Raw genomic sequence first — 25,743 nt, 5'->3', positions numbered from 1 at the left:
TATGGTTGGTGTGTGTGTGTGTGTGTGTGTGTGTGTGTGTATGTGCTGTATAAGAATGAGAGAGAGAGAGAGAGAGAGAGAGAGAGCACTAGACAGACAGACAGACAGAGAGAGAGAGACACACATACACAGAGTGTTTCTGCAGAGCTAGGAACATGCCAGCAGTATCTATCTAGCTCCATGCAGCCAGCTTGCGGGTTGACTTGGCATTTGGTAACTTGGGAGCGGCTGCCAGTGTGTGTGTGGTGGGGAAAGAGGGAATAGACAACAAGAAAAACACATAGAGCTTAAAAAAAGATGTAAAATGATTCACTTCGTGCCATATGGACAAAAATGTTGTCACAAAAATAAGGCCAAAAAATAGTGCCAGGTTAGACTTTTAGTTCAAAAACATATGTATAACCATCCCATGAACATGAATTTTAATTAGTATTTTGATAGAGAGAAACCAGATATTTTTTTAACCTGCTCTGTTCTTGTTTTCTGTTCCTCTCCCAGTTTTAGCCTCCATTAAACATTCATATACTGTATGTTTTGTGTCTGCATGAAGAAAAATGCCTTATCCCGGGACTGGTGGCAATGCAAACATCTTAGTTTTCTGTGGCATACAAAATATCTTCCCGGTGGAGCCTGCAAGGAGAGGCTCACCACAGGGAAACCAAGCTCTCTCTCTGAGACCCAGGCACACCAGGGAGGAAGGGAGCCATATGCCTCGCTTTTTGTCAGCAGAGGCAGCTGGACCCATTCCGTTCTCCACGTCCACCATTCACACTATGCACGTCTCGTCTCTCTGGGGTGCCTGTGCATGAAGGGATGCATTTCACACATATATGTACATACATACACATACATATAAGGCATGTATATATAATGCATATGTGTATATATTATTATTATTGAACATGCAGAACTGTTCAGGGAGAGAATTGGGTAAAACCATACAATGGTAGTTCAATTTGGTAATGGATCATATAGTTTATTAATAAACCAGTCTAATATATATTCACATATTTGCACTTCACTTATCAGCTGTGATCTATGTACCTTTACACATGCATATATACCTATGTGTGTGGGTGCCTACACATATGTGCACATGTGTTCAGAGGCCAGAGGTCAATGCGGATGTCTTTCTCTATTGTTCTCTATCTTATTTTGAGATCATGCCTCTCACTTCACCTGCCTCTCCCTATCCCAGCTAGGCTGCTAGCCAGCCAGCCCTGGGACTCCCATCCTTGCTAACACCAGCTTACAGGTGCGAGCCACATGCCTGGCTTTTCTATGAGTGCTGGAAGGAGGATCCAAACTCAGGTCCTCAGGCTCCTACTGCCAACCCTTTCCCATCAGATCCACTTCCTCATCTCTGCACTTCTCTTGCTTCTACAAAGCATAGGTGATGTTTGCAAGATCTGTGATAAACTGTTTGTTCTCCCTTAGCAAAAGTCATCCTGCTTCGGTGGGTGCTTTCTCAGTCCCCTGAATGAGACAACACAACAAAATGTGTGTGTGTGTGTGAGTGGTGTATGTGTATGTATGATGTGTTTGTGTATGTGTGTATTAAGAAGGTTGTTCAACAAGGAAGCAAGGTACTTTCTGACTATCTCCTCAAAAGGAGTATTGGTAAGTCAGATATTTGTATTGTGAATGATATCATTTAATAGTAGTACTATTTAATTTATCTAAATTATATCATCAATACATTATTAATAATTTTATTAAATTAATAATAAAATTTATCACTTAGCATTAAAACCCAAGCCTGATATGGTGTTATATCCTGTAATCTTAGAAGTTGGAAGGCATATGTAGGATAATCAGAAGGTCAAAAGTCATCCTCAGTGCAAAATGACTTCCCAGACAGCCCGGGTTATATAAAAATCTCCCAAATAGATGGACTCCTTAAAGGAAATGCGGCAGGATGAGTCAGGCAGATCTTTGTACAAAATCTATGTTGTTTTATATTTTCTACTGGAATCCCCAAGCCTTGCTGGGAGAATTAAGCTTTATTTCAGATGACTGGATATTAGAAATAACCTAAAGTCCTCATATATAAGATACTTGTTGGATACATTAAAATATGTTCATATAGTAATATGTCATGTGATAATCAGCTAATGAGGTCATTCTCTATGTATGATTTGTAGATGTTTCCAAGGTCCATGGATAGGTGGGGATTTAAAAAAAAAAGGTGTCAGAAAGTTAACAGAATGCTATTGTTTCCATCACAAAGACTAGCAAGTAAGAATAATTACATATAGTTCATATAGTTGATAATTTAAAGACATAAATACAGGAAAGATAGACTTGAACATGGGAAACTAGTAAACTATGTCTAGTGTGTAGGTAGGAGACAACAGGATTGGACGGAAGCAAACAGTATTGACTTTATTTACAGCTTTAATTTTTGAAGCTTGTGTGCATTTTATGGTTTTGTTTTGTTTTGGTTTGGTTTGGTTTGGTTTTTTCAAGACAGGGCTTCTCTGTGTAGCCCTGGCTTTTCTGGAACTCACTCTGTAGACTAGGCTGGTCTCAAACTCAGAAATCCACCTGCCTCTGCCTCCCAAGTGCTGGGATTAAAGGCGTGCACCACCACCTCCCGACACATTTTATGTATTTTAAAAGTCAAATTTAATCAACAGAGATGAGACAGTGGCTGATAGATTGCAAGATGGATAGATAGACAGATGACAATCGTTGTGGCTGGAGCTTGGGACCATAGCTCTACCAAACACTGAAAAGGAGGGAGGAGCTGAGCGACATGACCAAGGACCGTGAATAGTACTGATGATGATCTACCTTACTCCTGAAGTCATGTTTGCGTTCATTCCCAGAAATGCTGGGACTTCCTCCTCCCTTCTTAAAAGAGAGGAGACTGGACAGAGCTGGCTCTTCCCTACCTCGGGCATCAGAGTTGAGTTACAATGTGATTGCTTAGATGTTCTTCTGAAAAGAGAAGGCAGTGTCTGCTCACACTGTTGACCTGCATCTGAGTCACAACCACGAAGATAACACAGTATAGCTGCTGTCACTGGCTTTCGAGTGAGCCACATTATTTCATTTAACTTTTATTTCCTACACAAAAAAGTCAACACTCTCCCTTCTGCTTCTGTGCAATCTAGGCTCTTGAAGGAGAAACCAGCTTTTATAGTGAACTGTTTAAAGGCAAAACATGTAATAATTACTACAATTATTTCAGTGATGAAATGCTACCATAAAGAGGGGGAAACATGAAAGTTGGCTGACTTAATGATTGGTCAGGGAGTTTTCCAGTGGCCCATAGTTATTAAAGAATGTCTCTCAGCTTTCTCTTCCTTCTGGGATGGCTGATGGGCCAGCTCATAGACAGTATGTATAAAATAAAGGTGTAATGATGTGTGTCATTTAATCGTTAGCCAGCATTGCAGTTTCCTTATGCGACAGGCATCAGAAAGTAGTACCAGCTTGCTTGGGTAGTGAGTAATGTATAGCTCTAATGTAGTTCTAGAATCACACCATCAAGTGTCGGTCTTGAGTAAAGGGATCGAAGTCGGGCTGAGGCCGCCACTCCCTGTCTGTAGAGAACGTATGTTTTATTTCACCCAAACCACTGGAACCTGCAGTGTGTCTAAAATGTGAGTGCTTATTTTTAATCCAAGGATCCTCTGATTAAACAGGTCAAGCTTCACAGCATTTCAGGCAGGGCAAGGCATATGCTACCTAAGAGAGCAAACAGGATGCTAGCATGGCTAGGAGAGAGCTAGAAGCATAGAAGAATGCGGATCCCCTGTATGTTTCAGATGGGAATGAGTTTTTGAGGCAGGAAGAGCCTCTGTTTGCAGAAGGCACTGGGTCAGTCAGTGGTCTCTGCCTTAAAGCCTAGTGTCAGTCCCTTGCCCTCAAGTTCTGGCTGAGCACAGGAAAAAAAACATCAAGAGTAAAGCAGAAACAACAGTTTCTTATAGCAAAAGCTATGGAATCTAAGAGCTCCCATTCACCTCGGGTAAGGTCTACAGGCTTAAATTGGGGATCTATAGACTCCGTAGTCAAGTCTCCCAATAATACTGGGTGAAAGAATGAATTTTACCACATGGGATTCTGGCATGCATGTGCATGTCATGCCTGTGTATACTTGCGGGTGCGCGCACACACACACACACACACACACACACACACACACACGGCCCATCACAGAATATTTTTCCTTCTTTGCTATCTTATTTACATTTTATCTCTTAGAGTAAATTCCCATCATTTGAATTTTTTAAAAAAAATATATTTCAATATTACTTAGGCAAAGATGAGTAATGATGTGAATGCCTTTGAAATATGTTATTACCATCCAAATATTCTGTGGATAAATTATATTTTAAAGGGGGTGGAGTGCTCTGAAACATTCCAAATGGAGGCTCTGCTCTAAGTAATCGCAACTGCTTTGCTTGTTCTGAGCGAGTGGCATTAAAAGCCCCTTCTGCTAATTGAGTGAAGGCAGGGCCGAAGCAGCCCTGTCCTCTCATTAGATGATCTTGCAGGCACGGCTTGTCATCCTGGGTTGCCAGGCTCAATCTAACAGTACCGCTGGCTCAAATTAATGGTAATTCATTATGACAGACTATGTCCTTCCAGCGCAGCAACAATGGGGAGCCAGAGGGACATCTGTCTACCCCTGCTCTTTCTTGATCCTGGTCCTTCCTTCCTGCTGTAGTTCAAGCAAACACCTTTGCATAAACTTGCATTTTTGGGCTAACTGCAGACTGGAGATTCTTTTGGAGATAAGAGTCAGACTTTGTAAAGAGGCTCCAAGACAATAGGCTGAGTCGCTGTGGGAAACCCCCGGCACTTCCCAAGGGAAGCGCAGTGCACTCGTGTTCATGCATGAGTGTGTGTGTGTGTGTGTGTGTGTGTGTGTGTGTGTGTGGTTACACGCACATATGCTACAGATTCTTAGGGAGAAATAGTCAAAGGTTGTAATGGTTTTTGGCTGTTCAACCCTTGTGACAAGCATTGAGTGGTAGGATGAACTTACTCTCTGACCGTCCTTTCCTATCACAGGACCAGGCAGCAAAGCGGCTGGACATTCCCCTTGGCAAATCTAATTTGCATGTTTCCTGGGCTTATTGTATTGACTCAGATCATTTCCCTGTTCGCTGAAGGCTGGCTCAGCTCTACCTAGCAAAGTGTGCCAGCATGAGTCTCTGGTACGGCTTCCCCCACTCCCCACCTCATCCTACCCCCAACCCCACCCCCCACCCCCCACCCCCCGGGGTGGAAGGTAGAGAATTGACTTGCAGGCTCTCCAGGGTGCTGCTGCTCTCTGGGAATGAAGTCCAGGACTGGGGGGGTCAGTCCTATCCTGTTTCCTAAGCCTGCATCATCTACTTTAAGCAGCTGGGCCATAGTGTGATTTCCACACAACAACAAGTTCATTGCTCTCACATATACACTGTGCTCAGTCCATAACAGAGGCATATATGCAGCACTAAGTTCATCATAGACGCACACACATATACACAGCATTAAGTTCACACACACACACACACACACACACACACACACACACACACATGCACATACACACGCACATGTATCACATACACATATACGTAGCACTAAATTCTCTCTCTCTCTCTCTCACACACACACACACACACACAACTCATACACACACACACACACACACGCACATACACACGCACATGCATCACATACACATATACGTAGCACTAAATTCTCTCTTTCTCTCTCTCACACACACACACACACAACTCATACACACACACACACATGCACATACACACGCACATGCATCACCTACACATATACGTAGCACTAAATTCTCTCTCTCTCTCTCTCTCTCACACACACACACACACACACAACTCATACACACACACACACACACACACACACACTCACACACATACACTGCTTGGTTTTGCTTTTCAGGAAAGAGTTAGCAATGGATGGCCCAAGGGTGCTTGAGCTAAGGTCTTTACTGTGAAGACAGATGTAGCGAACACATTTGTGTTCACACGATCTCCATGAGGAGCCTGGCTTCCTCAAGCACCATTTTTCCTTTGACATTTCAAAGATTTGTACCTTTGGGTTATATTTAAAGAAATAGCCCCATCTTTTTTCAAGATATTAGTTGAGTAGAAAGGCTACCTGTGATTAGCCATCAATATCCATTCATTCATTCAATCATCCATCCATCCATCCACTCATTCATTCATTTATGAATTCATTCATTCATGGGGTCTCTGTGGGGTTTGGCTCTGTCAGCACTATTGCTTCTTCTGTCCAAATTTTCCATTCAGAATGCAAAACCATTGCTTTATGTCTCAAAGTTCTTGAATGAAATACAGTCTATCTGCCTTTCCATAATACTTGTTAGCGGGTGCTCACTGAGCTCCTGCACAACTGTCTTCACAGTAAAGACCTTAGCTCAAGCACCCTTGGGCCATCCATTGCTAACTCTTTCCTGAAAAGCAAAACCAAGCAGTGTATGTGTGTGAGTGTGTGTGTGTGTGTATGTGTGTGAACTTAATGCTGTGATATGTGTGTGCATCTATGATGAACTTAGTGCTGCATATATGCCTCTGTTATGGACTGAGCACAGTGTATATGTGAGAGCAATGAACTTGGTGTTGTGTTTATACATGCATGACTAAGTTAGCACTGTGTCTATGTGTGTACCTTGTATTTAGCTCTGGGTGTATGTGTGTGCCTGGGAGTTAGTGCTGCTGCCCTGACCCAGGACAACCAATGCGCATCTTCTCACCATAGCCATGGGAGGTGCGCATGTTCTCACCATAGCCATGGGAAGCAGATTTAGTTGTCAAGGACTCTGAGATTGCTACAGGAAGTATGCGGGCTCTGTTGGGAGATGCTCAGTGCTTTGTATGTCTGTGATGCGAAGGGCTAAGGGGGGTACAACACAAAACTTCCTCTTCTGTTCAAGCCTCAGAGTGGCTTCTGCTTTTCCTAAGGATAAGAATTTGTCCTTGCTGTAGCAAAGCAGGCCTTCCAACCTTTGTATATGGCTAAACAGAGCTGATCTACAAAGTTCACAATCAAGAACCACACAATGCTACTTTAAAAAGCAGAGGGCTTTGTTAATGTTTTAAATATCCTAGGCCCCACTCATCGAATCTCATTTCCTGCTACCATTCCAGGCCAAACGGGAAGGGTCGTTTGCTCCGTTCCTTAGCTGCTGATCTGCCTCAGCTTTCTCTGCTTACAGCAGAGGCTTGAACTGCCTCCAGCCTCTCTGTCTTGCCTATGTCCTTCTTACAGTCTTACCCTGTTGTTTTGTTGTTTTGGGCAAACAGAAAGCTTCGGGGTGGGGGGTGTGCGGAATTTTAGCGTTTTGTTTTCTGCTCTGATCAGTAACTGACAGGAGAGGCTCAGAAAGCAGTTTCTAAATGAACAAAATCTAGACTTGTAACCACTTTCAGTAGAGTTGTGCTAAAGACCCAGAGAGTTAGGGGATGGAAAGATGGACTGTTGGTTAAGGATGCTCGCTGCTCCTGCTGAGAACCTCAATTCAGTTCCCAGCTTACATGCCATGTTGGACAGCTCAGAGCTGCTTGGACCTCCAGCTTCAGGGGACCCAACACCCTCTCCTGGCCTCCACAGGTGCCTGCATACACACATGCCCAAACTAAAAATAAAATATATACGATGATGACCTGGAGATGTAAAGCTGAGAAACTAGTAGACTTGTCAATAGACAATCGGGAGAAATTTGCATGTTCTCCCAGATGAACCCCGTCTGCTAATTGAGTGAAGGCAGGGCCGAAGCAGCCCTGTTCCTCATTAGATGATCTTGCAGGCACGGCTTGTCATCCTCTAACATTTTATGTACTTGTTGATCTCCAACATTAAATCGGGCTTTATAAAGGCAAAAGCACAAAGCAAGCTGGTTTTAGAGGTGGGAAGTTTTGGATAAGAAATCACAGAAAGTGGGGAGCAGGCAGTAAGGGGGTGGCGATGGGGAAGGGAGGAATTTGCATTTTTTTAACTTTAATATGACCAACTCACATCCATTTTAAATCACTACATCATTTAATACCTTAGCAAATAAGCTGCAGCCACTGGAACAAGCTGGGTTGTGCTCCAGGATCACTGGAGAGCTCTGCTCTGCTTACCTCTAACTACAGGCCAGCTCGGTGCCCTCATCTCTTCAGTGTTTGCTCTAATGTCTACTGCATACATATGGTGCTTTTGACAAGCAAAGACACAGCTGGAGCTGGAGAAAGCTTAGATCTACATGGCATGGGTGGGTGCAGGTGTGTATGCTGTGCTAGGGGAATGGGTTATCAGAGCATGAGATGCCACACGGGATGTTTTAAAATATAGGCCGTATTTAAATAGCACATGGTTTATATATTAGGTCTGTGACCTTATTGAATAGCCTTTTATTATTAAGACAATGACATGAGGGTTGAGAGAGTATGGATTAGCACAAGGAAATGCCAGAGTTAATATTGTGGTATGTCATCTTATCACCCCCTTCCAACTTGTGAAATTTTAACCAAAACTCATTCTAGTTTGATGTGATCTGTAATTGAACACTTCTGCCTGTTTGGTAACATACTCTATCAGTCCTGGAAATGCAAACACATGCCTCGTGCCTTGAGATCATTCTGAGAGCCAGCCAAGGCCTCACTGTGTAGGAGAAAGCTTTCTGGGTGCAGACTTTAATCCAGGAGCAGCTGGACGCGTGGCTTTTCTTTCTCTTTTAGGTCTGTCTTAGCTATGCTGGGATATGTCGTATTTTTATGAAAAAATAGGATCATTTTGTCAATTTGCATGAAAAAATTGGAATTTTTGATATGGTTTTTAAGGTGAATCTACAGATAAATTGGTGGAAATTTTCTTTTTGAGAATATTGTTTACTTATGCATGTCTGAGGGATGTCTCTCCTGCCTCTCAGTTTAAGTTTGTTTAATACTGTTTTTAGTTTGTAACATACAAATATTCTCCCATTATTAAATTTATACCCATGATGTTTTTTACTTTTACACATGGAATGATTTTTCTTGATTTCTATTTTCAGAATTATTCAGAGCTAGTATATGAATATATGTTACTTTTTCTACACAAGGTCAATTATCCTCACCTTTATAGACATCAGCCATTTGGTCTTGTGATAGTTTAGTGACTTAAGATTTTTCTAAATGAAACATTGTTTACAAAATAGGGGGCAGTTTAACTTCTTCCTTCTACTCTTGATGCCTCCTATGTCAAATGATGGTAGTGTGAGCAGATTTGTCTCGCTCCCAACCTTAGGGGAAACACACTGTTCACTGTGAAATACTGTATATGTATGTATATGCACACGCAAATACATACACACACACATATGTATGTGTATATATACTTCTTTTTTAGCATATTGAGGAAGATCCTTTGGTGGCTGTGCTAAGTGTTTTTGTCCAGAAAGGGTGGTGGCTCTTGTCAAGTGCTTTTCACAATCATGAGGATGATTGGACAATAAATGTTGCTTACTTTATTGGAATGTTATTTCTTACATTATTTGATGTTTAGACATCAGGATACGTTTTTCTTCCTGGAGTCACTGTCACATGATTATGATATATAATTATTCTTAGAAGTCAGTGTACTTTGAAATAATTTTAGAAATTCAGAAATCCCTTAAAACCACTTATATCTCTTAAAATATAAAGATTAGCAAAATCAGTAATCAAAGGCATAAGTTATTTGCCCTATCTCTTTATACCTGAACTTGATACATTAAGAGCAATATTCTAGCACTAACCAAATGTATCATTTCAAATATTACTTTAAAATTTCTACCCAGCACATAGGAGGCAGATGTTTGAGTTCAAGGCCAGCCTGATCTACAGAGTCAGTTCCGGGACAGTCAAGGCTACCCTGTCTCAATGAAATTAATTTTTTTTTTTAATTTAAATTTCTGAACATGTAATCTTCCTGGTAAGATAGAATCCTCCTATGGGAAAACTATGTACAATTTTAACTTATTTAGTTTAATAAGTCTGTTACATAATTTCAAATACCATAAAAAATGTTTCAACACCTTAAATTCATCATAGAAATTGGTCATGGGGGTGGTGAAGGCATAAAACTCCCAGGGGAACTAAAAACCTTCTCACTGTAGTGAGGGGCTATAGTAATTATTTCTCTCAATAATAATGACACTATGGTAATACTTTCACCAAAATTATTTTGCATTTTTAGCTTCATGATAGGTTTAGAAGGTTTGCAGGAGTGGGTAATTTGACTCCCTATGGATCGGGTGTTTCTACTTTTCTTAAGCTCTTTCTTACTTTTTAGCCTAGAAATTCTTTCTTATCCTTACTGTCCTAGAATAGCTAGAGTTTATGGAATGTGATTGCCTAGAAGGATGGTTTCCCTGAAATTTCATGACAATGAGATTATTTATAGCATATTTTAAGTTAACTATGATAGTTTATAAAGTGATTATATTCATTCATACCAATAAAACCAAGCCTGGGAGCCCCACAAGATGCACATATATGTCATGCATGAATGTATATATACAGACATGCCCATGTGGCTCAATTAATACTGTAAATTATTTAAAATGACTTAACTGTCATATTTCTAAGGTAGCTAATTCCCATTTTACACTTCAAGTATTGCTATCTTTTGAAATGTCATCCTCAAAGGGTTCTGTGGTTATTTCTTATGGATTATTCATTCACCAGTTACTAAATGACAGAGTTCAATAATTCCACCATTGGCTATCAATGGGGTCTAGAAAAAAAGTATTAAAATTAAATTTCTGAACATTTATTCTAAAACTTTGTTGTAGAGAGGTTGCTTGTCTGACTGAATTCATAGTGTTTGATTTTTTAGACCTAAGTATTTGAAACTGCTCTCAGGTTAATCAACAGTTTCTGTTTCTTTTCTATTTTTCAGTGTTACCAGAACAGAGAGCATCGAGGACATCTGGAAGTAGGAAAGATTGACCGGGAGGCTCACCAGGTCAGACCTGGCATTGCCATTATTGATCATTATTTTCTGACAGTAGTACAGCTCTCAAATGTCTTGACACTTATTTCTTGTGAGTACTAAGCGGGTATTCTTTCACATTTTCTGATCATAGCCAACTCTCATGTATCCCAAGTCCAGCATTTGGTTAACTGATTTGTAGGGTTTGAATATGAAAAATAATTTGAAGAAACTTTAGTGAGTGGAATGAATTTCAAAACCTCATAAGATTCATAGGTAGTCTGATTATGATTGTTCATTTTATAAACATATCTTAAAATAAGATTTTTTGATGAGTTTACCAGAATTCAACCCTTAAAATACATGAAACTTTAAATTATGTAATGTAGTGGCAAAGGTCCAGTGCTGGGGCACCAGCCTTGTCTCCTTCACAGCATGCTCTTCCTTGAGGTCTACCAGAAGGCTTTGGATGCTCTTCAGTTAACCCTTTGCTAGTAGTGATTTTTAATTAGTTGATGCTGAACATCACACGTAAAAGGATAAAAGGAAGGTTAATGAAATGCTTTCTATACAAATAGGAAGATGCGGGTTGTCAAAGTCTGATGGAAACAGGCTTTTGTGGGTATTTGGCTGTTGGTCAGTCCTTACTGAATGGAAGCTTGCTGGCTGGCATCTGCCCCGAGGCATGATGGGAGTAAGGCTGATAATCTGTTCATCTTCTGGTTCTTTCAGTTTTCTTAAAAAGTGATTTCAACCCTGGTTGCTCTCACTTAGCTACTCAGAAGACCCCCTCTCTGGCTCCCTATGGTCTAATTCCCCTTGGGGAGTTTCAGCAAACCAGCCCACCTGCCTCTCTTCTTCACAGTGCCTTACTGCAGGGTTTTCAGCATTAGTCACCTGATGAGATCAAAGCCTTTGTGATCTGTCTGACCACACCTCTTCAGGGAAAACGGTTACTCCTGTATGATCTGAGCTTCTGGTTCTATATGGGTGCTTAGAGGATTTTGTTATTTTCAAGTATTGGCCGTAGAGATTAGACAGTTTTTTATTAGCCCATGCCTTGAAAGTATATCACCGTTGAGTTAGAAGTAATTTGATGGATGTTCTTGCCTAGATTAAGTATGAGTTCCACAAACTGTTATGTTTAAAGTGATATATTCATTGGATTTATGAGTGGACCTGATCTGGTCTTGCAGAATTGAGAACCACATTTGTGTGAACTTTCATAAGGAGTGTTCTATTGATAAACCTCTCCCAGTTTTCTGTTTACAAATACCACCAAGAAAAACACTAAAACCAACCAAATACGAGCTAAAAGTGGCAAATGTTCTTACTGTTCAGATATTATATAAATCAAAGCTTATAGAATTTTCCATCCATAATTCTTTTTCTCTTGAGAAATTTTTATGAAATTCCAGGTGCATAGGTATATAAATCAACCCTCTACTGATAATAAATTATAATGAAATTTATTTTAGTCCATCTCTTTAGTATACATACAACTTTGCCATTCATTAAAGCTGAAAGCAACATTGCCCACCGGAGGACGGGTGTGCTTATTTATTTCTTACATAATGAATTAAATCCTGGCTGAACATTTGATACTACAGGACATCTTCAGTGGTTTTCAGAGTTAATCAATAGTTTGGTTTTATAATGGACCATTCTGAAACTGCCACTTTATATAAATATGTATTTAAAAAGTATATTTAGGACTATTCTAGAAATTCATGGAAATTAAAAAACTAAACATTGTGCAATACAAAGATACACTGGTTTGGTTCTTACTTGTAATGATGGTTGGAAAATACTGAAAGCTTTTTCCATAATCAAAACTTTGTTTATGTAGGAGCAGAAAACTTGGTATATACTGTGAAAGTGTTGCAATCCATAGCATTTAGGAGGCTGAGCTGCAGTGCTGCGGGCAGCATTGATTGTGCTGATGGCACTCAGTGCTCAGTGTGTCCAGAACCCAGGCTGCAGAGAAGCAACACAAGGCAGCCTTGGTAAGCGCCTCCAGGGACGGCTCAGGTCCCTGTGCTTGCCTGTAGTGGATGCTTTATCTCACAAGGTCCTAGACCTTCCACTATAACCATATCTTCCCACCTCACGCAGTTGTTCAGACTTTCTTGTTTGAAGCAAAATCAGGAGGGAGGGCGGAAGCGTGGCATCGTTAGAGGTAGAAAGTGCCTCAGTGAAGCTGCTCACTTGACAGTCCTAAACCATGAGATTGACAGGGCCAAGTGTCTGTGCGCTACCTCGATACAGGTTGTCATGTCATCCCTGCAATCTACAGAACACAAACAGAGCTGCACACCGAGCTCTGTGCCCCATCATGCTTGGCACCATCCAGCTTACGGTTTTATAAGGAATGTAACTAATATATTTCACCTCAGATTATGCTGATATTTGAAGAAATCAAGAGCTTTTGTTTGGGGACATCATATTTTATCAAGGGTTGTTTCACTAGAGAAGTTTTAGATAAAAAGATGATTTTGTATCAGTTCATTATAAGAAAAAGCTATTTTATAGAAATATAAGTGAAAGGTTAATATATATTAAATATACAAAATAATACGCATTAAAATATAAATAATATATATTAAATATATAAAACAATATATTAAAATATAATACAATATTTTTATTATTTATGTATATACGTTATATATGTATGTGTGTGTGTATATATATATATATGGGATAAGTACTAAGTAGGAAAATAAAACAGGAAAAAAATGAAGGGAGATTACACTGCCTAGGGTAATCCTCTGTGATTTAAAACAAATGCAGCACAGAGACATACCCAGAGAGGAGAGAAGGCATCAGGCCCACGGGGAAGCAGCACCTTCAGTAGGAAGAGCAGATGTGGATCTTGTGCTAAGGATGTTGATGAACTTTTGAGAGTTGAGGGCAGAGCAGGGAAGTAGAGAACTGACCGGGACAGTCACACATCCTCGCACAACTGGCGGCACGTGGTGACAGTAACTATCACCAAGTCAGGACTTGCACGTAGAACTAAAGAGGTTTCAGTGGAACAAGACCTATCTCATGTTGCACATATTTAGCATATGCAACAGGCAGTATGCATCATTTTAAAATGTTCTTATAAATAGTGTATACATTGTGTGAAAACAGACGAGTGCTGATAAGGGTGACATTGTCTTGTCAGAGCCCTGAGTATGACTTTCATTTTTGTGTCTTTAATGCGGAGAATTCTTTGGAATTTGAACCATACTATTTTTTCTGTTTAACAACTTGTTTTATAAAAGAAACTTTAACTATGATAAATAATGTTTAAAACTGTGAGCATCTGATTAATTGCTTTGCACATCTGAAATTTACATTTGCTTACCATTTATAGTTTTGACTAAAGCTGAAGAGCTTTGTGAAAATTCACAAAAGCTTTTGAATTTTATATTTTACTTGAAAAGGGGGTTGTTTGAAAATTAACATTATGGTTTCATTATAATTGACATGTGATCTATATGACTGTTCATGAAAAGGGAAAATGGGGTAGGTTTAATTTTTAAAAAACAAGTACATGACTTAGCAAGATGTAGAGAGCATGGGTCATGGCGGCTACCCTGAAGTGTACCAGCTGGGTGAGCAGAGGCTCTGAATCTGTATTTGCCACCAGATGATCAAACACGCCAAACATGCAGGGTTGTTTTTGTCTCTATAATTTCTGTTGCATTTGTTAAGCTATTGTGTCCATAGTGAGAAACAGACATTGCGTGAAGAAATTGCTTTTCTTAGTCTCAATTGTTGAGTTGGCAAATGAGGAACAGAGGCTATTATTTCAGGTAAATAACAGAGGAAAATATCCATGCATGTTTTCAGAGAAATGGTTAGCTTGGAGACAATGTTACCGAGATTTAGAAAGCAGAGCAATTCCTACCACTATGTCTCCTCTCCTGTGATGAATCAAGGGGTTGAGGGAAGGTCATTGAGGGATGGGTGAGCCCTCTCTCTGTGGTCAGCCTTCAGCCATCAGAAGACTCCAGCGGGGATTTTCCAAAAATTTAAAATCTGTCTAGTAAGAAATGATTACAAATTACAATTATGTATATCATAGATTTCTATTGTATATATAGAGAGATAAATATAAAATTTCCTCACATAGTGAATGAAATATACTTAAGAAATGATTACAGATTGTAAATAAATTATGTAAGTCTTAGATTTCTATTACATAGATATAAGCATAAATATGTTTTCCTCACATACTGAAATACTTGTACACATATATGACTATTTAGTTTTATTTTCTTTCCTTAAAATTTTAGGTCCTCTAAATTTTTTAATTTTTTCATAGGAAGAGCTAAAGTCACTTTTGGTGTGGGACAGAGAAGTGGGTAGGATATTTAACATTATTCTTTGGATTATTCCTGCTGAACATAGTCTCAGTTGTGATTGGTCTGGAGAGATTCAAACCCGTCTTGCCCAGATGTAGAAGAAGGTTGTCTGTCCCCTTTGAGTGTCCGTGGCTCAGTCCTACATCCTCTGGTCACATAGGTGCTAGATTCTGCCCTTGAAGAAGTTTAGTTTCGCCCCCTTTTTTGATAGAAATTACCTCCATTGTTCAAATACTCAGAACTCCTCATCTCAAATAATTTTCTTTTAATCTTAGTTCCTACTTTATACAAGGTCTCTCCAAAGATTTATTTTTTTAAATATTTAATTAGTTTCACTTTATGTGTGTGTGTATGTTTTCCCTGCATGGATGTCTGTGCACTATGTGCCTTCATTGCCTGTGGAGGCCAGGAGAGGGCGCTGGATCCCGACATGTGGAGTTAGAGACAGTTGTGAATCGTCATGCAGGGTCTGGGAACAGAACCTGGGTCCTCTCCAAGGGTAGCCAGTATTTGAAACCACTGAACTCTCTCCTTGGTCGTCCTCTGAAGTCTTAACTCACTTTCGCTCTCTTTTTCTCAAATTCATCCCTCAGCAGTGTGAAGGTCACCTCCGGCTCACTGGTGACATGCTCCACTCAGAAGGTCCTCTTCAGTCCCTAACTCACTTATATTTAGCTCTTAGGACAAGACAACAGCACGGCCCCATTCTTTTGCTTCTCACTGAAAGAGTCTGTCCTTCTAGCATGATTCTCAGAGAGCCTTTAGCTGTAGACTGTGCTGAATAGGTTTGCCTTGGAGAGGTGGGACAAATAAGCCATCCTAATGTGAAATGCATCATGAACTGTATGAAGGAGCCACGTTCTCCAAGTGTTCATAGGTAACAGAGAAGGTTCCACAGATAGCAGTGTGTGACTTAGAAGGAGGGATACAGCTTTGCTCCTTATAGGTAGGTGTTCAGGGCTGGGAGCGTTGCTAAGTATGCAGTGAAGGTTCTGGTATCTTGTAGTTTGAGTCACTGTGAATGTAGTTCATATACATTTAGGATGCATCGTAAATGGAAGCACGAACTGCATGCAGTCCTTGGAGAACTCTGACCCTTCATGCTTCTTGGTTTGCTGTGACCTATCAGACTTGGGGTGCTGCTGAAAAAGCGTGTAGTAGGGCTGAGCTGTGCACCGGATGAGTCATTTCTCAGTGTTGATGTGAATGGATGAGTGTTGACTGCATTGACTCAGTGTTGATGTGAGGTTCTTTGACATCAGAGGGACTGTGAGATGGAAGAGAGGGGACCTGTGTATCAAAAGGAGGGAAGCAGATAGGTCTGGGTAAGAGCTTCCAGGGGTCAGAGGACACACCTGGAAATGATGTTCGTGAGTAGGGCTTGATGAAATTAAAGAGTAATGGGAAGCCTTCACTGCTGGATAACGGGGATCAAACCAGAACGCTCACAGATAGGGAATCAGGATAAGTAGTTGTTTTCTAAGTTAACTTATTCTGGGAGGGAGGAGAGTGAATTGCATGAGATGACACTGTGAACACATTAAGGGAATACCTCTACCCAGATTCCGGAAGCCAGCATGGAGATAGAGTATGAAGCTAAATTTTAATTCATGGTGGCAGTAGCCTCCCCAGTGTGTGTGTGGGGGAAGGCCTTACAGGCTGAGGGAGCCCTCTGACCCAGCAGAGTTCCGACCTCCATGTGGATGGTAAAGCTCACAGGGAGCAGTGAATGGCAGGAGACCCCCAGGCTTCACCCGGAACTCTCTTTCACTAACTGTGCTCCCAGCATATGCTCTGGGTTTTTTTATTCATGTATTTATCTTAAAAATTTTGCATAGTACCTGCCAGAGACATGTAGAGGTGTATGGAAGCATGCAAAGTCTGGTTCATCGACTTGCTGGGGTTTAATCAATTCCAGATTATGAAAAGGTTTTGGAAGGACTGAGACTTATTTATCCATCCATACACTTGTCCATCCATTCATTTGCCCCTCAATCATTTGTTTATTCATTCACTTACTCATGCCTACGCTTACCCACTGTCCTGTCCACTCAACCATTCACCCATTTATATGTGAGTACCAACATAAACCCTACTACTAGATGTGCTGATGGTTCCTTCATCCCTTCCACTGGGGACATCATCCTCACCAGCCGCTGCTGCAGACTCTGCCCATGTTACAGAACCACTATATCCATCTCAGAAGAGCCAACCCCCATCCTGAGCACGAGCGTGGCTGGGTTAAACCTACCAGGAAGTGGTAGCCAGCATGGCTAACACTCTTCCTGATGGGGGAAGACTCACTCTTGTTAGTTTTTTTTTTTTTTCCATACATTTTCTGTCAAATTGTGAATTTGTGAAAGATTTAAACTATTCTCTTAGTAGTTAAACACAGCGGTGTTCTAGAGATCTGCCAAACCAAAGCAAGATCCCATGGCACCCTAGAAGTGTTTGGGCAGAAATGCAAGTTAGAAGAGTGGAGCCCTGTGCATCCCTGGCTAATACTTGAGTGCTTGCCTGGGGTGTCCCCAGGAACAGGAGCTGACACAGGTGTTCTACACAGTTGCCTGTGGCTACTCCACCAGGAGAGGTGGGAGGGCTCTTAACACTGCTGTTTTGTGGTGTCAGAAATATCTGGCAAGCAGTGAGCCTGGCTCTGTATTTCTCTGGGGAAAATAAAAGCCATGGGGAATCACCGGTGTGACCTTCTGCTGGGTAGCTGGCACACAGGCACACCACAGGAAACCTCTCTGTTGTCACTCAGTGAACGGAGCATGTCAGGTGCTTCTGGATGCTCTCCATTTAAGGTGCAAGTGGAGGACTGCGCATAAAAGTATGCCTAATTCCCAGTGGCGAAGCTTAACACCAGCGGATATGTTTATAAATGGGATCTGGGGGTGGGGGAAGACAGGGAGGAGTTTCTTTGGTTCTGTGAGCACAATTATAAGCTTCCCTATTTACATCTGACCCATCGTACTGAAATGCTGTCACTAGCGTCATTAGCAAGCAAAGTGTTGATAACATAGTCAAATGCACAGCAGAGTTCTGGCTCTTAGGTGTCTGGACTGACTCCCAATATTAGGACGCGGAGTCAGACTGCCATCGCTTTTCCCAAGCTAACAGACGCCCCGCCATTAGCAGTCTGAAGGCAATTTTATTGAAACACACAGCCCCGCTGAGTTGCTCTCCACAGATACATAAGGAAGGCTGAAAAGAAGCTTTTGTTTTAAAGTAATTATTTAAACCACGCATTACAGGTAATTTTCTTTTGCCGTGAAAGCAAATGTTACCAGAGCTGCCATAGCCATTGGGTGACACTGACTTGGATATTGTGATATTGTCATTTTTATAAGCGAAAGCAGTGTTTGATTTTCCCTCAAGTACAAACAGAGCAAATTGGATCCAGGTATCATGCACATGTGTCTTACAGCCGATATTACGTTTTGGGATAAGCAATGTGATGCCCTCCTGGAGAGTTCCAGAAATGAAACACACTGACTGTAGAGTTCTGGTTGCACAAACCTGACCCCCAACCTTGTATTAGACCAGGAAGTCAAAGGATGTCTTTTCATTTCAGACTTTAAAAGAACCTGATACTGGGATGCTTGCATGTCAACCACAGTGGTTTAATAAAGGTGTGTATGTATGTCAATGGAGCCACAGCTTTGCTGGCCCAAATGGCAAAAATCTCAGAAAATTTTCATGATTACTCAGGGTCCATTAAGTCGACTACCTTTTCTTTGCTCCTTGGAGTGACACATGCTTGGGCTCCTTACCAGCACCCTTGCTGGCCTTCCTGCAGATGATGTAAGACTTTCCTGCATGGGAGATCCTGTTGATGTCAGGAAGATTTCCTCTGCCCTGCTGTCCAGGGGGAGTGAAGCAGTGCATGTCAGGGTGCCGCAGCCCTCAGTTCCAGCCCCACTAAGACCCTGATCCTTTCATCACGATCTGCCCATTTATTCAAGGAGTTTGTGTTCCCTGAGTTTTGTGTCCTTGACTCTAGAGTAGAAATAAAAATGAAACTAGCCCCCAGTGCTGGTGAAAAGGATGAATACTTGATGTTTGAACACTTTTGGGGTGGTATCTTACAAGAATGTGCTCTGGGAGTGCGGGTTTATTTTAATAAGCTATTAGCAAAATCTTATCAGGGAAATATATATGTTGGGTATAGTGTGGGCAGTTGAGATAAATACATCGATTAATGTACGGTCTCCACTTCAGAGTGGAAAAGGCTGACAGAAGACAGACACTTACGCAAATAACTCATCCCTGCACGCCACTTCTTGTTTTATGGGGAAAGATCTTAGAGATATAAATGAGGTGCAATTTAATCTTGTCCATAGGGGGAGTAATCGTTGAGACGTCTTGCTTTGTGTCACTCTAAAAGAAAAGACTGCTGTGCATCACATCCCGAGTGGTGTACCAGAACCGACTGTCACTTCTGCTAAGAGTAATTTCCCCAGGCCCTTGGACATTGAATTTAATTTTTTTTCTTAAATGTTATCTGCATGGCCAGTAAGAAAAGTTAAATGTTAATTAACCATTCATATAATACTTTCTGCTGCCTCTGCTAAAACCACTCAGAATGAAGGTGAGAGCAGAATCCGTGCCTCCTCAGATGTCGCTGAAGGCAACAAGCACTGGGACCACACGAGGTGAAAGGATGTTAGCCTGCTGGCAAATCTTCACCCCATTCAGTCTTCTGACCCATACTTCTGTTTTTAGGATCTTATTCCAGTGACATATACTCAGTGAAATGAAAATGATGTGTCTTAGGTTATTTAGTGGAACCAAGATTTAAAATGACCTTGGAGTTCTTATGTGGAACAAGGACTCAGAGCACTACAACATCCTTCCATGGTGGAGTCCCATGGACCAGGAGAACAAACAAGGTAGCGGGTAGCAGAGATGAAGAGACACTGAAAATCTAACAAGCAAAGGACACTCTGTTCCCAGGAATTGTGGAGAAGATCGAGATGGTGTCAGTGTCACCAAACACTTTTTGAACTTTTGAATCTAATATTAAAAGGGAAAGAAATAGGCACATAGCCTCTGTTCCTTGGAGACATAAAAGTTGCAGGATCAATCCTCAGTACTGCCCATCAACCAAACAATCAGTTAAACCATATAGTCTAATTCCTATATTTGCTTTTCACAAACTACTGGTCTTCTCCATAGTGAAATTTAGAGCTTTGGGAAGCGACTCGGAGATACTGTAGAAATGTGAGTGGAAACTGCCTCTTCTCACTTATGGAAAAGAAAAAGGAGGAGGCTTGGAAGGACCCTGTTGAGTTGGATTTTATCCCAAGAGGTTGGTAAAGAAATCTGCATCACAGCTATGAATACCAACAAAGAAGCAGAGGTGTAAGTGTCTATACTCAGAGCCCTAGGTCTATCTTCAGGAAAAGCCTAGAAGCAGCTACACATGCCTGAGGGTGGTGAGCGTATCTGGTCTCTAGACCTTCACACCAAGCACTATTCTTGTGATAATTCAGATATGTTCAGCCCAGGGAGTGGCACTGTTAGAAGGTGTGGTCTTGTGGGAGTAGATGTGTCCCTGTGGGTGTGGGCTTTAAGACCCTTATCCTAGCTGCCTGGAAGCCAGTCTTCCACTAGCAGCCTTCGATGAAGATGTAGAACTCTCAGCTCTTCCTGCCCCATGCCTGCCTGGATGTGACCACGTTCCCACCTTGATGATAATGGACTGAACTTCTAAAAGTGTAAGACATCTCCAATTAAATGTTCTTCTTATAAGTGTTGTCTTGGTCATGGTGTCTGTTCACAGCAGTAAACCTTAAGATAGTTTCTCAAGAATTAAAACCAAGAATCCTTGTGGACACCTATAATTCAAGGGTTGAACCCTAATGCATACTGAGTATTTGTAATATGGAGGTAGCAGAAGCTGAGGAGAGACTGGAGAGAAGACAGACAACTTGAAATGGCTTTTGACTGTATAGCGTGTGGCCTGCAAGCAAGAAAATGATGGCAGCTATAGGCCAGACTTAAATTTCCATAAAGTTGTTAAAGTTACTGAATAAGTAAGTGAGAGTGGAAAGAAAACCTTTTGAACAATGGGTTGCTGCCAAGTCTGTGGAAGAAGTAGGACTGGAGAGGTGGAGCTGAGGTTGGGTTCTTGCTTCTTCTGCAGGTGACCCAGGTTTGATTCCCAGCACCCACACTGGGCAGCTCATCTCTGACTGCAATTCCAATTTCAGAGGATTTATCACTCCCTTCTGGACTTTATGGGCACCGCAAGCATGTGATACAGCACATCAAGACACACGGGGACACACACACACTTAATACACACACACAGACACACACACATGCATACACACATGCACACACATACACTCACACACACACACACACACACACACACACACATCCACATGTGTATGCACATGCACACATGCCTGCTCTCTCTCTCTCACATACACACACATACTGTTTAAAAATAAATAGAAGGAATGATAGATATAGTAAATATTTGGTAAATATTACAGTAATAACTGTTTCAGCCTGGGTCATCAAGCAGATATGAAATTGATAGGTGGAGAATGATCAGTGTTCACATGGTGACAAAATGCTGTCTCTCAATACTGTGTCTTAGCAATGAGAGGGTAGTGCTTCTATAGAGAACTTAGCAAGCAGAACCCAAGAAATGATACATGTTAGTGTCCCAGGCAGAGGCCACCAGTGTCGTGTACTTCTGCCGTAATCCATGGAGGAGAAGCGTAACTCTGAGATGTCCTTATTAATAATGTAAGACATGTGGCTGGAGCCACATCTCAGTCAGGAACATGCCTGCTGTACAAGCCCAAGGGCCAGCATTAGATGCCCCTACATCCACTTTACAACCAGGAGTAGGGGCATGCGCTTGTGAAAGTTGCAGATCAGCTAGGCTCACTGGTATGCCAGCCTGGCCTAATAGGCAAGTTTTAGGGCAGTGGCAGACCCTGTTTCAAAGATCAAGGTGCAAGGTGCATGGCTTCGTTGACCTCAAGCTTCAACATACATACATATGTGTGTTATATCTGTACATTTCCTCTCTCCTCTCCTCTCCTTCTTATTCTCCCCATCTCATATATATCATATTATAATCTATTATATATAATGTTTTTCATGAAGAAATATGAGAAATAATGAGGAATTGATTGAAATGCTTTAGTTAACCAAACAATGTCTTAATAATGTCATGACAGCCTGAGACCAAGGACCTGCCCCAGATGGAAAGAGGTCCAAGTAGAGGGCACTAGTAGACAGTTGTTGAAATCCAAAGGCCCATACTCAGTTCATAGTCATGTAGATGCATTTTTTTTTTTCAGAGACAGGGTTTCTCTGTGTAGCCCGGGCTGTCCTGGAACTCACTCTGTAGACCAGGCTGTCATCAAACTCAGAAATCTGCCTGCCTCTGCCTCCAAGTGCTGGGATTAAAGGCGTGCGCCGCCACCACCCAGCCAGATGCATTGTTGGCTCACCAATTAGTTCCCAGGCATGTGTGCGAGATCTTTACACTAGCCAGAGCTACCCAGGAAGTGACACGCCCAGTGCGCAGAGCCCTTATATCAAACCTAATGACAGCCCTGAGGGACCATGATGAATGAGCAGCAACACTGAGTAGCCTAGAGACTTTGAACCAGTAGCTTGTTTTCCAACCATTAATGGTAAAAAGTTTCATGTTTGAAGAAGTTGTAAAATGTCTGTGGAAAGAGTGATACTTTGTTATTCCTAAGGGCATTTAAACTATGCAGTGCTGGCCTCTGATTTCCCAAATCACACAGCTAGGAAATTATACTGAATAAAGGTGTTCTAGAATTCATGTCTATGTAGCCCAGAACACAGCTAGACTACCTCATTCTGCAACAGGGGACTGACTAATATGACATGAATTCTGTCAAGATAATTTACATATTCTTTCAATCAGAAGAAAAGTAATACAGTAGCTGATTCTATTAGATTCTGAAGACATCGGCAACTTTTTTTGATAACAAAATAACAAAATTAATATTATTACCACAGAAATAATGTGAAGGCTATACATACATACACACCCATACACATACACACACATATATATATATATACATATACACACTTCATAAATAGATTCATCAAATTTAATTTTAATTCAATACAATAGAAGAATAAAGTATAATTCCAAGGATAATTAAAATTTTTATATAGATGCTTCATCATAAAGCCCCTAAAAGGCATTTGCAACTTTAAACTGGATAATATGCTAATTTTCTTTCCACCTTAATGTACAGTGTTGAGTTGCTGGAAATATTCTCACCAGACTTGAGAATCTATAATTTTCACAAGTCAGGGCCTCAAAAAAATTCAGCACCAATGACATTTAACAAAAATATTGTAGGCCTTGATCAGAAGCCTCCAGTCAGACTGGAGCTCCAGCCACTGTCAGCTAGGGAAAGGGTCATTTCACAGAGCATCCTGGGAGTTGTCTTTCTTAAATAGAGTTCTGCCATCGCCCAGTACTACCCAGAGACCAGAAAGTCAGATCACCATGTCAGGCACCAAAGGAGGAACACATCTCCAAACCTTGAATGACAAATGACTCCTGATTCTCTGCTGAGACATGGGTTGGTCTTCTGAATGGGAGGATTTAAATAAAGTGTAGTTCATCACTTGAGAGTCCTAGGGATATGAAATTAGGAATAGTAACAGAATTCTCTTACCTGTGTTAAATGAAAAAAACCCGTGGTGTGTGTAGTAGGCTATGTGTGCATGTATGTACGTGTGTACTCCTCTTCGTGTACGTGTGTGTTTATGACTCTTTGTGTGCACATGTGTGTACCCTCTTTGTGTGCATGTCTGTACCCTTTGTGTACATGTGTGTACATGACCCTTTGTGCATGTGTGTGCACCCGTCTTTGTGTACATGTGTATGCATGATTCTGTGTGCATGTGTGTGTATTCCTCTTTGTGTGAATGTATATATGTATGTATATATGTGTGCACCCTATTTATGTACATGTATGTGTGCATCCCTCTTGTGTATATGTATGCATGCATGCACACCTCTTTGTGTGCATGTGTTTATGTGTGAACCCCTCTTTCTGTACATGTGTGTGCAACCTTCTTTTTGTGTATGTATGGATGTGTTTACCCCCTTTGTGTGCATATATATATGTATATATGTACATACATGTGTATATATATATATATATATATATGTGTGTGTGTGTGTGTGTGTGTGTGTGTGTGTGTGTGTAGTATATGTACAGCCCTCTATGTGCAGGAATGTGTGTATCCCTCTTTGTGTGCATGTATGTATGTGTGCAACCCTCTTTGTGTGCACGAATGGATGTGTGCACCCCTCTTTGTGTGCACGTGGGACTGGAAGCTGACCATTGCTTTCTATCTTACCTTTTGAAACACAATCTGTCACTGAACCTGACGCTCACTGATCTAGCCAGCAAGTGTCAGGGATCCTCCTGTGTGCTCCCCAGTGCTGAGTTGGCAGGTATACCACCACACCCAGTCTTACATGGGTGTTGGGGATCTGAACTCGGATCCTCAGACTCTCACTGAAATCACTGAGCAATCTCCCTTGTCCCCAATATGGCTTTTAAAAACAGAAGATGTCTGAGGTGAGCACCTGCGGTGAACGTTGGCTGTACTATTCTAGAAAGTAACCCGGTCTGCCCCCAGAGTCTAAATTCCTGCAGGAACCAGGGCACTGCTGAGAGGGTGGAGAAGAAAACCATTTCTGCCAGACTCAGGATGCATGGATACTTTACTATTAACCTGCACTAAGATACAAAATTTCAAAATTACTCTTGCCACTCATGGTTTAGAGAGCTACAGGAAATTGTAGATCTGTAAGGCTGTATCATGGGTTTGTGGACAGGGAACCAACATGCAGAGAGCTTAGATTTTTGTACATTTTACAGAGTTAATACATGACAGATCCAGAAAAAAAAAGTGCCCAGATTTCCTGATTCCTGGCCCAGTTTTCATCCTACAATGGCATGGTGCCTCATGACACATCTGAGATTAGAGCAAAATGATGTTTGTTGAAATGCGAGAGAAGGGCTGTTGGTCTTTGGGTGGTGTCTCGAGGGTACAGAATGAGGTCACCATGCCAGGGTGTTTTGTCATTATGGTTTTTCTTTGGCACACTAACATTAATAAAGGACTAATTTCCCTTCCTTGCCACAAATCAATGTGGTCCTGGATTCTGTTGGGACTTGTGTCTGCTCCACTCTGCATGCAGCATGGAAGTCACCTGCTTCTTTGAGAATGCGTGCACGTATGCCTTTGAGTTCCTGGCACTTGAGATCCACTCCACTAAGTGACTAATCTAAGAAATGGCCTCTCTTGTTAGGTGCGCTGGATCCTGCACGTCTTCTGATTGCTAGGCAGTGGCGGTGCCACTGGCAGGCAGGGATTGAATTGCCATCATTTGGCTTTAACAGGA

General features: G+C 41.4%; 1 protein-coding gene across 3 annotated transcripts in view; it reads left to right on the top strand.

Moving 5' to 3' along the window:
- Positions 1 to 25,743, top strand: part of Sox5 (SRY-box transcription factor 5) — a 968,743-nt gene that overhangs the window by 345,189 nt on the left and 597,811 nt on the right. For all 3 annotated transcript variants that reach the window (XM_031383845.1, XM_031383839.1, XM_031383837.1), the window contains exon 4: positions 10,906 to 10,971. The gene's annotated coding sequence lies outside the window, so the exon portion shown is untranslated. The remainder of the gene's footprint in view (positions 1 to 10,905; positions 10,972 to 25,743) is intronic.

This window comes from Mastomys coucha, unplaced genomic scaffold (genome assembly GCF_008632895.1).
Source record: "Mastomys coucha isolate ucsf_1 unplaced genomic scaffold, UCSF_Mcou_1 pScaffold20, whole genome shotgun sequence".
Lineage (NCBI taxonomy): Eukaryota > Metazoa > Chordata > Mammalia > Rodentia > Muridae > Mastomys > Mastomys coucha.
This window is presented reverse-complemented; position numbering and strand designations above follow the sequence as displayed.